This window comes from Elephantulus edwardii, unplaced genomic scaffold, assembly GCF_000299155.1.
Source record: "Elephantulus edwardii isolate Elephantulus edwardi_28Jun2011 unplaced genomic scaffold, EleEdw1.0 scaffold00001, whole genome shotgun sequence".
NCBI lineage: Eukaryota > Metazoa > Chordata > Mammalia > Macroscelidea > Macroscelididae > Elephantulus > Elephantulus edwardii.
The window spans coordinates 14,050,597-14,059,489 of NW_006399751.1; the positions used below are offsets into that span (position 1 = coordinate 14,050,597).

Sequence of the window (8,893 nt, forward strand, 5' to 3'; positions counted from 1 at the left end):
TGATATATGCATACCCATGTTTATTGCTGCTTTGTTCACAATAGCAAAGAGTTGGAAACAACCCAAATGTCCATCAACAAAAGAATGGATAGAGAAGCTCTAGTATATTCACACAATGGAATACTATGCTGCATTAAAAAACAATGAACTCATGAAATATTATACAAAATGGGTGACCCTGGAAGACATTATGCTGAGTGAAATATCTCAGTCACAAAAAGACAAATACTGCATAGTGCCACTGCTATAAAACAGGACTGACACAGAGATTGGGAGGAAACTAAGAAAAGAGAGGATAAATAATATATACAGCATGGAAACAGACAAGGGAGAGAACTGTATAAAAGGAATATATGATTAGGTATTATTGGCATGACAAGAGTACAGAATAAGAGATGCATAGTAAAGTGGACTAGTGAGGTAGATTGTATAACAATGAAAGAATTTATTTTTCCCGAAGACTAAAGCGTACTTGGGGGGGAAATGGAGGTAGGAAGGAAAATGTGAAACAATGAATGAATCGAAATCCAAGTTCTCTATAAACTTTCATTAAAATTTCAATTAAAAGAAAGGAGTTAGAAAGGACACGTAAATATGGTTAGGGCAGAAATTAATGCTGTAACACTGTGTACTCAGTTTTTAAAATTAAAGATGTAAGATTTGTGGGATGAAAAATTTTTTACGTAAACTTTCACCTAAAGCTAAGAAAAAAATTAAAGCAGTAACTTTGGTCAAAAAAAAAAAAAGGAATCACCTTGAGTGCGCTTCCCTGAGTGCCTGGTGTGTGGCTGCCCCCTGGTGTCCATTAGGGGTTTTACCGGCACAGAAACAAAAGCTGAGGTTTTTAAGCCGCATAATTTAGTTGCCCATATCTTCGGATTTCTTTTTTTTTACCTAAAGAACTATGATTTCCAAGAAGTTATCAGTCCAATAGACCTGCATCACAAAAAAACGTAATCTCATAAAATTCTAGACATTCCAGATGATTTTGATCACTGTCTCACATTTAGACTTTCTCTAAATAGGGTAATTACTTGCCCTGCAGCCTATGGGTGGTGTTGCCAACACAAACGCACACAGTTCTAATCCACCAGTTGCTCCACCTGAGAAAAGTGGGCGATCTCCTCTCACGCACCTCTAAAAACTCACTGGAGGTTCAGTTATGAGTCTGTTAGGACAAGGATGGAGGGACTTCTTTAGTTCTTTCCCTGTTTTAAGATTGTCGTGAGACTGATGGTTTAAAATGGATTCAGTAGATTCAAACCGAGTGTTGGTGTTGCATAGAAGGAAAAATAAATTAATTCCTGGTTAATGGTGGGAATAGGCTTCTAAGCAGGACGCAGGCTCCACTGCCCTCTTGGGCCAAGTCTTTCCTGCCTCTCACTTTCCTCTTGCCCCCAGTGCCTGAGGTCGCCAGCATGTCCATGGTGCCACTCAGTCCTTCAAGGGTGTAAATCAATTTGGCAACAAGTACATCCGGCAAACCAAGCCGCTCCCTCCCAGCTCACCATCAACTTGTGCCCTCTTACCAGTTACACATTTGGCACAAAAGAGACCCTCCATGGGAGGGACAGCTCTGCTGCAGCCAGAGTTCAACGTGTAAGGGAAGAATTTGATAAAATTGGAAAGAGGAGAGCTGTAAAAGAAGTTCTGATTATACTTGAAGATCACCGACCCTATGTGTTACTGACACAACTGGGAACAACTTTCTTCAAATCACCCATGGTGAACTTAATCCAGGAGAAGATGAAGTTGAAGGACCACAGTGCTTAATGGCAGAGATACTAGGTCCTCAACGTGGGAGTCCCGCAAGACTGGGTCATTCATCGGTGACTGGTGGAAACCAAATTCTGAAAATCACTATCGGTATATGCCTGCACCTATCAGAAAGCTTAAGGAACACAAGCTGTTGTTTCTGGGTCAACTTCAGGAGAAAACTTTTTTTGCAGTTCTCAAAAAGTGCAAACTGCCAGCTACACCACTGTTTAAATTGTATGACATTGCATGGGGTATGGACAGACCCGTCTTTTCTAGTCTCCCTCAGCTCTTAAGCAGGTCTATTTTATACACAATTGAATTGCTGGGCAGTGGCATAGTAAAAGAAGCCGCCTCTATGAGCAAAGTTATCAACAGTGTAGATAAATAAACACTGTGGTGGTAGTGGTTGTATACCATGGAGTCAGAACCAACCTATAGCTGACCTTCCCAAGGTTTTCAGAGGCAGTTAATCACACAGAAGGAGCCTGCTCGACCTTCTTCCACAGATGGATCCGAACCATGTGCATTCAGGATTGCAGCACCACTTCTTACCAGTAGTCCGCCAGAGCTCATTAACATGGTATACGAGGATATGTGGGCTTTTTTTCTCTTTCCTGATCCCTCAATGCTCCTTAATTTCTATTATTTAAATAATAAAGTTAATATGAGTAACTAGATGGTGTTGTAAACAGATGTGATGTTTAGTTCACTTTTTGTTTTATATTCATACTTTTTTTGCACAACATTAAACAAATGGACGTCTATGGGTACTTCTACTTTTCATTTCATATTAAATTTTTAAAATTCTTAGCCAAAAAATTTCTGTTCAGTTGTGTGGTGTTCCTATAAGATGCTCTATGGACTTTGAACTTGATGTGATATGTGTGACTGAGTGTTACGGACTGAATTGTGCCCCTGAATTTTTGTTATGCTCAAGTCTTAACCATTAATAACTGAGAAAACACCAATTTTGAAAGTACTTGATGATGTTACCAATTAACTTTCTTTTTACTTTTTTAATTGTGTTTTTAACAAAAGTTTACAGAAAAGTTGGGTTTTCATTCATTGTTTCATAGTTCCTCCCTCCTCCTTCCCAGTTCACATAAAAAAAAAAAAACACCAAAAAAACACCTTTCTAGTGCTGCTATCACAGAAATAAAGTGACTTCAGCAAACAGAAATGTATTTCATCACAGTTTAGGAGGCTCACACTCATCGTTGTTTAATTGGAATTTTTAGTCTGCTAAAAGTCCAAATTCCAGGGGAAAGGCTATTTCTGTGTTGCCTGGAGGCAGGGACTTGCCTCTTGAGATGTTGCTCAGGCATGATCTTCATGTCGCTTGACCTCTTTGCTTGCTTAATCTCTTTTCAGTCTCAGAAGAGACTGATTCAAGATAAGCCATCCTCTTATACTGAGTGGTTATCACGTCAAAGAAAACCCATGCACAAATGGAACTACAACCATAGATGTACAACTATTTTTTTGTAAATCCTAGGAGAGACGACATAATGGAATCCACTTCCATTCAACTCAAGGGAGCTCTGATGGCCTCATGGTAAAGAGCTGCACTGCAATACCGAAGGCACACAGTTCAAATCCACCAGCGACTCCACGGGAGGAGGATGGGTAAATCCCATGCCATTAAACTGTCTCTGAAAACCCACTGGAGGGTTAGCTACAGATCAGTTCAGACTCAAGAGTATACAACAACAATTCAATCTGTAACAGTTATTGACTGTAAAGTCAACAGTTGGAACCTTCCAATCTATGCTGGGATCAGCTCCTGTGAAAAAATTTTGTAGTGTACTATGAGAATTATTCCAACTCATGAAAGGCTGTGATTATCTTTTTTTAAGGTACAAATCTTACAGAGCCACTTGTGGGAATTGAATTGTCACTCTTTGAGTTAGCAACTAAGTACTTTTCCATTGTCAATGAGGACTCCTTCCTGTAAAGAGATCTATCTAAAAAAACACAATGGGGCTATTCTTTTCTATCATGCAAAGTCAATATGAGCTGGAAGTGACTTGACGGCTCACCATGACAACATAAATTGATGTATTAAATGCTGAAGAAGGACACATTGAGGATTAAAACGTGGCTTATGATCTCAAGGTCACTGTGATTGAAAGGAAAAAAAAGATCACTGTTTTGTTATTGTTTACTGTCAAGATGGAACAAACACATAGCTGATCCTCCAGCAGGTTTTCAGAGGTGGGCAATTTTACGAAATGTCCACCTTTCTCCACAGAGCAAGTAGTGGATCTGAACTCTGTTCCTTTTGGTTGACAGTAGAATCCCTTACCACTAAGCCACAAGAACTCTCTGTAGTCTAATATTAAATACTTCTTTCAGTAAGGATGTATGTATAATGTGTCTATGTAGAGGTAAGCTGGCCAAGGGCAAGAGACACCTAAGCCAAGATAAAAATAACATTCTATCCTGGGATGGGCATAATCTTGATTCTCCTGCTAAAACTGCCTTCTGATAAAGTAGTAAAGGAAACAGGGAAGGTCAGTAAAGAAAAGAAACAGTAAAAAATATTTTGGAGTCCTGTTAACATAATTTATTTACTGTTTATGTAATGAAAACCTTGTCAAGAAAAGCTATGAGGATGTGCAGGTCAGGAGGAGCTCAACCACGAGTGACTCACTCTTCTCTTACCCTTCAGCTAAGGAAAGTTTGAGTAGTTAATTCCATTGCTCCATATTTCCTGCTGGTCTGAGAAGTGCACATGTCTGTCTTCTCTTTAGGGGAGAAACTAATTTGTGCTGTATGGGAAGCCAAATTTCACATCAAATATTAGATGAAAAACCATATGCTTATTCAGGAATTGAAGGAATCACCTAAGTTGGAATTTCTCTTGTGACAGATCACAGGAAATGAGCTGCTTCCTGCAGACAAGAGGTAGCTAGGTCTCCGGCAGAGGGAGCATAAAAGTCTACACTTGTGAAACACTTCTTTCCTGAGCTAAGCATTAGGTTGACATTTGAGAAAAATTCAACTTCATTTATAATTCTCATTATGATTTGCTTCCCCTGATTCTCAATCAATACACAGAGAGGCATGGCTTGCAGTGCTTCAGTTGATTTGAACTGTGGCTCCCTCGTTTTTTACGCTATTTTATCTAATACTTGGTGTTTTGTCTCATTATTAATGATTAATATACTTTAGCCTCGGTCTGAAACAATGCTGGTATTCCTTGTGAACACAATAAAAGATAACAGCTCAGTTAACTCAAACGGAGGAGACTAACACATACTACAAAAAATGATGGTGTTGTAAGATGCCATCAAGTCAGTTCTGACTCATTGTGCACAACAGAACAAAACACTGTCCAGTCTTATTGAGCCCGCTGTTACAGTCTCAACACAGCCATCTCGTTGTGGGTTGTTTTCTCCCATGATCCTTTACTGTACCAAACTTGGTATCCTGCTCCAGGAATTGGTCTTTCCCAATAGAGTCTTGTCATCCTTGTCTCTCAGGGGCATTCTGGTGATACTTTTTCCATGAAAAATACATTCCTTCTTCCAACAGTCCCGTGTCTATTTCATATTCTCTGCCAAATGGCATTAAAAGATCTTAGAAGAGCTTTCCTGGAAGAGCTTGAGGTGATAGGTGGCTAGGTGTCAATAGACAAAAGTATGAGGAAAAGAAGCAAAAACAACAAGAAAAAAGACACGGAGTCTAGGATAAGAATATGTAGTAAGAGGATTATTTGTGGGGGTAAATGAAAGAACAAAGTAGTAGGAACATTTTAGACCAGATAAATTATTGAATCTTGTTGGTGGGGATCTGCTTATCAATAACAGTTACAGCATGTATCAGAGCACTGTTAGAGGAATGTTTGCACTTTATTAATCACCAAAGAAGCTATGTTCTGCTTTATTATTAAAAAGACATTATCCAGAACTGCAAGCCCTATGATTTAGGCAACAAGTTCATCAAGAGAGCTATCTAGTTATTACACAATATTTGTGAATCTCTATCTACAAAACATAACTGATAGGATGTTTTGTACCCATTTATACTATCTGTGGTTGAGTTTTAATGTTGTTGATTGCTGTCAAGTCAAGCACGACTCCTAGAGACCCTGTGAACACAAGGACTGAAGCCTTTCTATGACTATTGTCAAAAGGACTGAAGCCTTTGACTATTGTCATTGATCAAAGTTCATAGAGTTTCCAGCAACATATTGTTAATTCCATTAGACTGTTAAACTAATTTTTTTCTCAATTAATGGTGAATAAAATTATTATTCATCCTAAACAGACATCTAGACATGGTCAAGTGGGAAACAGAACAGAGGCCTTGGATCAAGATCAAGGTAATTTGAGACAAAAACTAATGCATCAGTGCCCCTTTCTCTCTAACAATAACCATTGCTTGTCTACCAGGGCTCTTGAATTTGAAAGGAAAATAAAATGGGGACTAGAAGACCATTTAAATTTCTGAATAGCGAGCAGTAATATTGGTAAGAGACAGCAAGTAACTAAGGTCAGTGCCAAAAAAGACAAAGAGAAGAGACACTGGCCAAGAAAATGCCCTCTGAAGAGCTGTGCCATTTGATGTGTAAGTGGAGCCTCAGATACACTTGTAAAAAATAAGGTTTGAATCTTCAGATAAAGGTAGAATTCTTTTTTTCTCCTTAAATATTAGCAAAAAATCTCTCCAGTCAATTCACCGTAAGTTTTCTTTTAACTCGTAGTTCTTCAAGGATAGATACTGTGTCTCGTTGATCTTGTATAATCTGAACCTATAATTTTATTTGACCCAGTGCCAGCAATCAAGAAATGTTTATTAAATTAACCAATTGTTATTCTACATCTTTATGTTGTATTCTCAAGCGTCAAAATGATTGCCAGAAAAGAATCCAAGCCTGTAATCAGGGCTCCATGGGAATGGGGAAAGAGAAAGGAGGCAGCTAATGAGTATCTTGAGGATACAGCCAGTGTTCTTCCTATGTAACATCCCGGGTTCACTCTGTGTTCTAAACACATGTGCGTCGCTTAATGTCCTTGACACATGCTGTGGCTTTGACATTGTGTAAGTATCATATTAAAACATTATAGTAGCTTTCTCTTGGACTTGGATCAGGCAGCAGCCAGGTTCTATCGCTCAGCCATGGCCAAAATCAAGGCTCGGGACCTTCGCGGCAAGGAGGAGCTGTTGAAACAGCTGGACGATCTGAAGGTGGAACTTTCCCAGCTGCGCGTCGCCAAAGTGACAGGCGGTGCGGCTTCTAAGCTCTCCAAAATCCGAGTTGTCCAAAAATCCATTGCCCGTGTTCTGTTATTAACCAGACTCAGAAGGAGAACCTCAGAAAACACTATAAGGGCAAGAAGTACAAACCCCTGGATCTGCGGCTCAAAAAAACACGTACCATGCGCCAAAGGCTCAACAAGCATGTGGAAAACCTGAAGACCAAGAAGCAGCAGCGAAAAGAGCGCCTGTACCCACTGTGGAAATACGCAGTCAAGGCCTGAACTTTTTACATAAATAAAACACAAAACTAAAAAAAAATAACCCCACATTATAGTAGTCCCTTCTACTCGTCCTCATCACAGTCACTGTGCTGCTGGGGCTAATAGCAGAGGCCATGGGAACAGGGAGTCATAGCAGAGTAGGGGAGAGAAAGCAAATGGGGATCTTAGACAGAGCATGTCTTCCCACATGCATCAAGAGCCCAGGGCCAAAGCTATGTCCTCTGTTCATCTGCCTATATCTCACCCAGACTGTGTAAGAGCCTAGGTTTTGAGTCTTTATAATTATTTATTATTAAATTTTATTAGTTTTAATGAACATTTACAGAGATTTTGGGTTTTCATTCATTCATTGTTGCACTGTTTTCTCCACCCTCCTCCCCAGTTCGTTCTTCTTTCCTCCCCCTCCCCGCAATGTCTGTTTTAATTGTCCAATTGCCACAGTGCTTGTCAAAGCCAGTTCTGATTAATCTGTTTCCCTTTTTAAAACAAAAACCCTTACGGGATCAGGTTGGATTGTTTGGGGTTATTTTGTTGTTGGTTTGTGTGGGGTTTTTTTAATATTGGTTTGCTTACAAAGTTGTATGTATTGTTTCATACAATCAATCCCATGCATTATATTTTATACAATTCACCACCATTGGACCTTGCTTGACCATCATTACCCTGTCTTTTCACATCCCTGCCAGATCATTCTCATTTCTTCACCCCCTCCCTCCACCCACTAAACTGTGCAACCCTGTGGTTTCATCCCTACTCATCCTCACCTCTCCACTCCCACCCTTTCCCCTCTTGGGTTTCCATACATGTTTTACTAGTTATCCTTCTATGTTTACAATAATGATCTTATGCAGTATTTATCCTCATGAGACTGAGTTAGTTCACTCAGCATAATGCTCTCCAATCTCTCCCAAGTTATGTACACTATTTTTCAAAATTGTTGCTCGTGAGTACAGCTGCATAGTTTTCCACTGTGTGAATGTACCACAATTTGTCAATCCATTCAGTGTGGTTGGTGGCTCTTAAGTCCAACACACTCAGTTGATTGGATTTTGCCAAATTTGGCATTGTGTTGCATTACTATAGTTTTCCAAACTAACCAGAAATTGGCACTTGTCTCAAAGGGGCAGAAGAAAGGGTAGAAATGGAAAATGGGAAGGAGAAAGGCTGCCAGACCCCTCCTTGGTTTTTCATTTGTTTGTTCCAAACTTCTTTTTTTTTTAAGAGATGTAAACAGCTAACTTTATTCTACAAGCAGTGGAGACCTCGTGCAGGTTTTAAAGAATATCACTTCTTATTCCCCCTCTTCAAATTTTTAAAACATACATGGTTCCAATCTTATATGAGTCAGGATTTCCCTTTCTTTTTTCTTTTTTCTTTTTTATTGGTCATAAACTGGTGTTTTTTTTTACTTTATAGTGGGTTTATTTACAAAGTTTGAAAGGAAAGATCCTTAAAGAAACTGCATCTCATTCTTTAAGACTTCTTAAGCCTACTGAACAACAGGGTTTTTTCCAGAGCATTCAAATATTCTGTGGAGAAATTTTATTACAAACCAAAAGATCAGAAGCAGCATTTTAAAAAGTAAATTTAAACATGCACGGCTAAGCACAATTGATAACAGTGCATCTAAAGTCCAAAATCAATCTCCA

General features: G+C 39.1%; 1 pseudogene; it reads left to right on the forward strand.

Annotated features, from left to right (window-relative positions):
* LOC102860412 overlaps positions 1-7,244 on the forward strand; it is a 95,824-nt pseudogene extending 88,580 nt beyond the window's left edge.
* The last annotated feature ends 1,649 nt before the right edge of the window (positions 7,245-8,893 follow it).